Consider the following 9403-nt stretch of genomic DNA (forward strand, 5'->3'; position numbering starts at 1 on the left):
CAATTATGTTGGGCCAGCAAGAGGGAAAAAGGACTTGCAGAACAAGCTCAACACCCTCACTTTAAACATAGGAATCCATAGATAATGACCCATTACAAAAATTGGCCATCTGGCCTATAAACATGCTGTGAAATCAGAAGACCTACGTGAACACACGCTCATGCAGCACACACACACACACACACACACACAGACACACACACACACACATACACACACACACACCAAAAAAATAATAAACTAATATATTTTAAATTTTCTAATATTAATATGTCATGCCCTTTCTTTATTCTGACAACTGATTTATTATACATATGTGGATTCATGGTTCACAAAATAGTATTCATGATCAATGGCAATTATAAAGGTCAAGTGGACATTTTCATGAGTTCAAGGTTATAAATTTTTAATTTAATATTCCTCAGTACATGACCACCAAGAATTAATGTGTGTGATATGGTGTGCGTGTGCATGTGTGTGTGTGAGTATGTGTGTGTGTCTGTCTGTCTGTCTGTCTGTCAATGTCTTCATGCCTATGTGTTCAAGCAGAAGACAGAGAAAGTAAATAGTATCCTCTTTTGTAACTTTCTACACAATTTTCTCAATTCAAAGCCTTTCACTTACACTGATGCTATCTTGCTGTGCACAAGCTCCAGAAATTCTTTCCCTGTCATCATGGCACTGGGGTTATAGCTGTATACAACCATGACTGTTTTAAAGTGCGGGCACAGAAATTTGAATTCTCTTCTTTCTGCAGCAAATTCTTTCCCACACTAGGTTATCTCTTATCATCACTTCTGAGTAATTCTGAAGATTGCTGTTTTCACTCTCTGTAAACTTGGTAAATTATATTTACAGTCAGGATTTGGAATTTCTAAGGTCTGATAATAAAACCTACCCCATGTCGACTAAGAGCTTTTAGAATGTGGCTATTGCTATTTACATTTCATAATTTCAAATGTCTCCTCCTAAACAGAAATCAATGTGTTTTGATAATCATAATTTAGAATGTTTCCAACTGATTTAAAATGTTACTTCAAATTGTTAATTCATTTCTTTCTTTTGTATCATGACATGATTTGGGCTTCTGGAAATAGTAAGTTCAAAGCAGAAATAAAAGTTTAGACATACTGTATCTACACAGCTAAGGCTTAAGCAGCCAACAACCATTTCTCTAACTGACATGTTTACAAAGGTGTCCTGTGAAAAATAAAAGGGCAGAAATTTTGCTAGTTCAAAACTCTGGGTACAAGTAGTTGAAATGACTGATCTTCTCTGTCAGACTGAGGATTTCCTCCCGATGCACTGCAGTGTCAGCAATCAATGTTGTCTCTTTTCTCTTGATCCATCTGACTAATTCCAGATACCTGATCTAACTGAAGCGGTGATTTGAAATATTGCTGCATTCACTGGCCATTTCAGTATAGAAAGAACTGGAAATGATATCTAAAAGGAGAAGACTCAAACTCAGCAAAGCATACTCTAGCTAATGCTGCAAGGTAACATGGTGATCAACATAGTTGGTTTCTGTCAGACCTGTGTTTCATCTGTGGATGTCTAAAAGATATAACACTGTGAAAATCCACATATTCTTAGAGATGTAACATTCCTCCTCTGTTCACTGTGAGGATAAAATTAAAATGATCATGCAATAGTCGTAGTGGGAATTATGTCAAACTACTAACCATACATGATAGCAATTGTTATTTGGACTCTCTTCTTGATGCTGTTCTTTCACAGCAAGTCTGTTATCAATTAGTATTCAAAATATAACTGAAAAGAATGCCTCTACTGAAAACAGTTGCTTATCTAAAACCTAAGAGAATACATATTCTATGAAACTCCACATGACTTTTCCTCTTCTTCTCCTTCTCCTTCTTCCTCTTCTCCTTCTCCTTCTTCCTCTTCTCCTTCTCCTTCTCTTTCTCCTTCTCTTTCTCCTTCTTCTTCTTCTTCTTCTTCTTCTTCTTCTTCTTCTTCTTCTTCTTCTTCTTCTTCTTCTTCTTCTTCTTCCTCTTCTTCCTCTTTCTCTTCCTCTTCCTCTTCTTCTTCTTCTCCTCCTACTCCTCCTCCTTCTTCTTCTTCATTCTTCCTCTTCCTCTGCCTCCCTCCTCCCCTCCTCCTCTTCTTGCGCTCTCTCTCTCTCTCTCTCTCTCTCTCTCTCTCTCTCTCTCTCACACACACACACACACACACACTTGCCCTTTCTTAGAAGATCTAGGGTAAGGCAAGCCTCAAACTCCTTATGTATGATAAAATCTTATCCTGAGTCCTGGGATGAACAGCTCAAGTCATTATATCTGGTTAAGCTATAGAAGAATGTATATCAGTGCCTTGTACATGCTAGGGATGCATTGTTCTGAAGTTTATCTCCAGCCTCCATCCACTTCCTAAAGCACAACATTTTCTAGCTTTAAATTGTTGAGGCAGCATCTCATGAACATTATGTTGGTTTTAATTTTACTGTGTAATTGAAAATGGCGTGGACTTTCTGTTCTTTGCATCCCTGCTTCTCGAATGCTGGAAGTACAGCTGTGTGCTGCCACACTAAGTTTTTTCTTTCTTCCTTGCCAGAAAAATAATAATGAACAATTCATCTAATGTAAAATGTGTGTGTGTATTTTCACATACATTAAGCGAAAAGCAATAATTTTATTATTCTAAAGGAACATAGCAATAAAGTGAGTAGCTCCTGCTAATGTACTGTTGTTATAGGTGTAGATCAGTGCCATGTTCAGCCTTCGGAAGAGAAGCTTTCTTTCAGTTGAAGGGAACTAATGTAGAGTTCAGATAGTGATGGAATTTTGAACTCACTATCATAAGTGAGATTTTTTTATCATACCCCTTACCTAAAATGTCAGGCATCTGTATGGAAGAGGAGGCAGAAAGAATGAAAGAGCCAGAGGTAGGGGATGAATTCAAAAAAACCGTATTTTCAAAACACAATCATACAGATACACATATGAAGTCATAGGAACTCTGACAGCCTGCACAAGTTCTGCGCAAGCTCAAACCAGATTAAAATGCTAGCACTGAGAAGGAAACATAAACACAAAGTCTCATCCCCAGGCAAGAAGCTGTTGGTGATTGAAACTTGCTGACAAAGTGAAAACCAATTTTCTCCAAAGGAATATCTTGGTATACCAACTTCACTCACAAGAAAGGAAAAAAAAAAAACATGCCCTGGAGTGTTGGGCAGCACATTGTTGACTCTACAATTCTTTGTGTGTCTCTGTGTATACCTTGTCTTATTTTGTTTATTTGGGTATTATTATGTCTTATTACTTTTGTCTTTATTTTGAGTTGATTTTCAGCTTTATATTCTTAAGGAAGGGAAAGATAGAGTTCTAGAAAAAGCATAAACATGAATTTGTAGATAGGTTTGGAGTATTTGTGTAGATTTCAATGAGAAGAAAAATATAACCAAAGTGTATTTTCTGTAATTTTATTTTTTAATTAAAGAAGTACAACTTTAAATAGATAAATAACAAATAAGGTAGGAAAGAAATGAAGAAGACTTTGGATGGCAACCTCTAGTTTCTACAGTAACCTATACCAAAAGGAATGCACACTAAGTAAACACTAAATTTCTACAAATAACAGTGGATAATAAAAACACTACACTCACAAAAATAGAAAAAAATTAGGGTTTATCAAGTAACATGGAGAAAGTATCATTGTATTGCAATGAAAATTTCCTTAAAAATATGATAGTTTAATCTTGTATGTTTTAGAAAAGTTGGAAGGCATAAAAGGTCTGACTTTTCAGGCCTTTTTTGGTTTTAGAAAAGAGTTTAATTTAAGAAACACGTCTATCTGCAGCATGGTCTTTATACTGGAAGAACAAATTCTTATTTCATTCTTTTCATGGCTATTTATACACATCACGGTGATTAATTTTGTTGTCAACTTGACAGGATCTAAAATCACCTAGGAGACAAACTTCAGGAAATATCTGTAATGTGGGTTCTGAATTTCATTGATTAATGGGGAAAGACTCCACCTATGTATAGGCAACATCAGCATTCACCTCTATCTATTTGCTAACAATAGAGGGTGGGTTACTAGCTGTGTATTATTACTTCTCCTGTTCACTGTATCATGAACTCTAATCTCAAATAAGCCATTTATTTGTTAAGTAGTCTTTTTCAGATATTTTGGCATAAGAACAGGCAAAGGAAAAAAGATATTTCATGTGTAAGTTGTCATAATTATAGAGGTAGGATGTTAGAAAGAAACATGGTCCTTTGTCCTCATGTCCAAGGATAGTGGCAAGCTGAATCCTTAGATAATGCCAATTTGGTCCTAACAAATATTCCTTGGCCCTAAGGTAAAAACTAACTTTAATCTATTTCTAGACTATATTTGATATTAAAAACTATATTGGACCCACAGATAAGTTTACATACATCTATTTCTTGCCCTTGGTTTTATCTTCTCTGTAAAGTATGTCATGGTCATGTCTGAATATATGTTTCCTCTTTATGTGGTAGAATCTTTAAATAGAAGAACCTAGCTTTATGATAACACATACTGCTCTTCTTTTTTTATCTTTATTAACTTGAGTACTTCTTATTTACCTTTGGATGGTTATTCCCCTTGCCGGTTTCTGGGTCCAAATCCCCCTAACCCCTCCCTTCCCCTTATATATGGGCTTCCCTCCCCATCCTCCCCCCTGTACCACCCTCCCCCCACAATCACGTTCACTAGGTATTCTGTCCTGTCAGGACCAAGGCTTCCCCTTCCACTGGTGCTCTTACAAGGCTATTCATTGCTACCTATGAGGTGGGAGCCCAGGGTGAATCCATGTATAGTCTTAGGGTAATGGTTTAGTCACTGGAAGCTCTGGTTGGTTGGCATTGTTGTTCATATGGGGTCACGAGCCCCTTCAATCTCTTCCAGTCCTTTCTCTGATTCCTTCAATGGGGATCCTGTTCTCAGTTCAGTGGTTTCCTGCTGGCATTCACCTATGTATTTGCTGTATCTGGGTGTGTCTCTCAGGAGAGATCTACATCCACTTCCTGTCGGCCTGCATTTCTTTGCTTCATCCCTCTTGTCTAATTGTGTGGCTGTATATGTATGGGCCACATGTGGAGCAGGCTCTGAATAGGTGTTCCTTCTGCCTCTGTTCTAAACTTTGCCTCCCTATTCCCTGCCAAGTGTATTCTTGTTCCCCTTTTAAAGAAGGAGTGAACACATACTGCTCTTATTTTGTGTGTGTGTGTGTGTGTGTGTGTGTGTGTGTGTGTGTGTGTGATATACATGATAATGTCTGGGTATGTTTGCTAACAGAGGGCAGAGGAAGACATAATGCATCTTTCTCTACCACTCTTTCTTTTTCCCATGATACAGGGATACTCTCTCCCAACTTTTACAGGCATATTAATAAATCTTTTTCCATAGCTACTCAATTTGAACACATTACTTGTACAGGAATTTCCCTTAATTAATTGATTGGCTAATAAAGATGAAAAGAAGCCAATCATTGAATGAGAAGGAGGAGGTGAGTCTTCCAGGTCCTAGAAAGGAAAAGGGGACGAAGGAAGAAGAAACAGGCTTTAAACAGGGAGGCAAGAGGGAGAGGAGGCAGGATATAGACTGGGAACTGTTAGCCCTGGTAGCAGCCTCCCCCACAAGAAGATTTCTAACATAGAATAATTGGTGAGTTTAGAAGGATAGATTTCACACCGAGTGGTTGTGTCATCTGTTTATTTTAAACAAAGAGTACTGGTGTTTTCCATTCTAAGTGACCTCGATGAGCATGAGGGAAAGAACATAGCCAGGCGGCATACAGCTAGGGTTTTGAATGGAAAGACTGTACAAAAGTCCAAGCTCCAGAGGAGAGGAAACCACTGGAGAGCCCAGGCTGGCAAGAATGTCCCCAGAACTGACTATGAGGTGGTAAACTGGCAAGAGAGTGGTCTTGGAGATCAGGAGAGTTAGAGCTGGCATTTGTGACAGAGGCGTTGCCTAGGAAAAACATACAGTCATGGATCTTAGACTCTGTTCCGGGATAGGAAGAGACACCGCCAATGCCAATACATAGCTGACTTTAGCATGGGTTCATTTTTAAAGCTACATGGCTACAATAACTCATAACCTCCAAAGCAGGTGAATAGTCCAATGGACATAGTATGGTTTTTCAAAATTTGACTTAACATGTGTACCTTGTTCCATCAGCTATACTATAAAGAGTGTGTAAAAAACAAATCTAGCTATAATCCCAGTAAGGAAAATATATATTATTTATTCGTTTTGATGAGCATTCATTTTTTTCTATGCCTTTTACATGTTTTCGTATGTCTTGAGAGAAATTCATATTAAAAAATGTTCATACCACAAATTTTGGTCTCAGTTTCTCTTCTAGTTTTCTTTATGTGCTATGAAAAACATTAGAACTAAAAGCAACTTGGGAAAGAAAGAGTATATCTAACTTACACATTTAAGTCAAACCCCATCATTTAGGGAAAGGTTGAAGTGGGCTCTTAAAACAGTAACAATGGAGGTAGGCTGCTTGGGGATTCAATCTGGTTTGCTCAGGCTCACACTTAACTAACATTATAATACATCATGAGGGAAACTTCAGAGGGATTGTTGCCACTAATAATAGACTAAGTCTTTCTAAATCAATTAGCAAAGCAGTCTCTTACAGACAGGATGTTGAAGACAGATTATTTCATTGAGATGTCTTTTTTGGATTAATCTAGGGCATGTCAAACTGACAAGGCTAGGGAGGTCATATACTTCCTCTATGTCCACAAATGTACACTCATCTGTTTTATAAATGGTAGGATTTTTCAGGAATACATGTTTAATGAATTTAGAAGAAAACTATTAATAACTTTATAGAACTATTCCCTACTAAAAAATCTCATCATTAGCAATTTTCTGAGGAACCAACATAAGACAAGGGATTTATGGCATTTGAACACACACACACACACACACACACACACACACATGACTTGATAATAAAGAGACAAAGTTCTGATTTTTCTCTAAGAAGGCACCACTGGATTATATAGAGCTGATTATTATATTTTATAAGCACAGTGAAATAAATTGGTTTTCCTGAAACTCGTAAAGTTACAGTCTGGACTTACTTATCAAATAGTTTACATACATGCTAGTTGTGTATCTGTGAGAATTGACTACTGAAAATGTCTAGGTTTCTTTTGGAGATCCTATCTGACAGCAGTGTTGTTAGTGAGCTAATGAAGAACCCAGATGCCCCTCAACAGAGGAATGGATATAGAAAATATGGGATATCTACACAATGGAATACTACTCAGCTATCAAAAACAATGACTTTATGTAATTCATAGGCAAATGATGGAACTGGAAAAGATCATCCTGAGTGAGGTAACCCACTCACAGAAAAACACACATGGTATGTCCTCATTGATAAGTGGCTATTAGCCCAAATGCTCGAATTACCCTAGATGCACAGAAGACATGAAACTCAAGAAGGATGGCCAAAATGCGAATACATCACTCCTTAAAAGGGGAACAAGAATACCCTTGGCAGGCAAAGTTTAGAATAGAGACTGAAGGAACACCCATTCTGAGCCTGCCCTACATGTTGCCCATACATATACAACCACCAAACTAGATAAGATGCATGAGGCAAAGAAGTGCAGGCTGACAGGAACCAGACGTAGGTCTCTCCTGAGAGACACAGCCATAGTATGGCAAATACATAGGCGAATGTCAGCAGCAAACCACTGAACTGAGAACGGGACCCCCATTGAAGGAATCAGAGAAAGGACTGGAAGATCTTGAAGTGGCTCGTGACCCCCATATGAACAAAAATGCCAACCAACCAGAGCTTCCAGGGACTAAGCCACTGCCAAAGATTATACATGGACTGAACCTGGCCTCCAACAGCATAGGTAGCAATGAATAGACTTGTAAGAGCACCAGTGGAAGGGGAAGCCCTTGGTCCTGCCAAGACTGAACCCACAGTTAAAGTGATTGTTGGGGGGGGGTTGTAATGGGTGTGAGATGGGGAGGGGAACACCCATATAGAAGGGAATTAGGAGGAGTTGGGGGATGTTGGCCCAGAAACCAGGAAAGGGAATGACAATTGAAATGTAAATAAGAAATACCCAAGTTAATAAAGATGGAGAGAGAAAAAAAAAAAAAGAAATGGCTACACTATTATCAAACAGGTATCTTTCAGTTTCAATATCAACAAAGTTCTTAAATTAATAAAATTATGTTTAAATGCCATATTCTCTGAGTGTTTGGTACTTTTGAGGGACTTCTATTTATAGCCTATTTCAACAAGGAAACATTGTTAGGCCTTTTTATAAAGGCTTAACCTGTAGGATTGTAAACTTTATCTGGAATAGGCTTCATGCCATAATGCCCATGAAATTTTATTTTAATGAACCTATATTGCTAAGCATCATCAGTTTTAATCTGTAAAGGTATATCTAAGATAGCCTTCATTTCTAATAAATGTGTAATCTCAGCATTATCATCCTCAGAACTCAAGGCAGAAAGCCATTGTAACACTTACCAATGTTACACTGTATCAAATTTTCTAAATAAAATTAAAACACAACCTATTGTATGGCATTGCTTTTATTTAGGATTAATAAGCAGAATCTGTATTCTTAATTCAATATATTATATGCCTATGAGCTGCCATCCTAATTTCTCAAGCTCATGTGGAACCATTCTAATGGGAACTACATTTTTTGATTTTACTATAGTAAATTACAGATTGTATTCTTCTGAGGGTTTCCTATTTTTATTTAAAGATGCTTTCAACCTCTGTTTTATGATCTTTAATCTAGTATTTAATTTCTCAATCTCCCAAATCTTCCTTATTCTGATTTCTCCCAAAGAGGACATAGAGAACTATAATGATTGAAATATAGCCATTTACATGCTTATAAACAAAGCAAGATCATATGAAATCCAGATACCCTGTGTCATTGCGCTTTCCCTCATCCCAAATATAGAAAACATTTTTTGGTTTTAATCTCAAAACATCTCTCAAAGGACTTTGTTTTACCAATTTTAAGTTTAATGCCCCACAAGTTTAGCTGCCTATGGCTTTTATTTTGTGTATTGTGTTGTTTTTATCCCAGCACTAGTTTGGTAATGGCAGACCTGGCCAAGCCTTTTCAATGCTCTATGTTTCTGATCTGCCTAGGCTTCATGGCTACAGGACAAACTCTCTTCAGCACGTTTTCAAACTTGCTGGGAGAAGTTGTAGCTATTGTGCCCTCAGGCTTTGGCCACTTTTACTTCTTTTTTAAATAGAATAGGCTTCTTTTCCAGCTAACCTGACAACTGCCCCAAACTCATCCTACCCCCTGCCTTAAGCTTGGGTTTTAATTGCTGTAAATTGAGTCTCATTATATAGTAATTAAGATGGGCTTCCTTTTGT

Source organism: Rattus norvegicus, chromosome 4 (genome assembly GCF_036323735.1).
Source record: "Rattus norvegicus strain BN/NHsdMcwi chromosome 4, GRCr8, whole genome shotgun sequence".
NCBI lineage: Eukaryota > Metazoa > Chordata > Mammalia > Rodentia > Muridae > Rattus > Rattus norvegicus.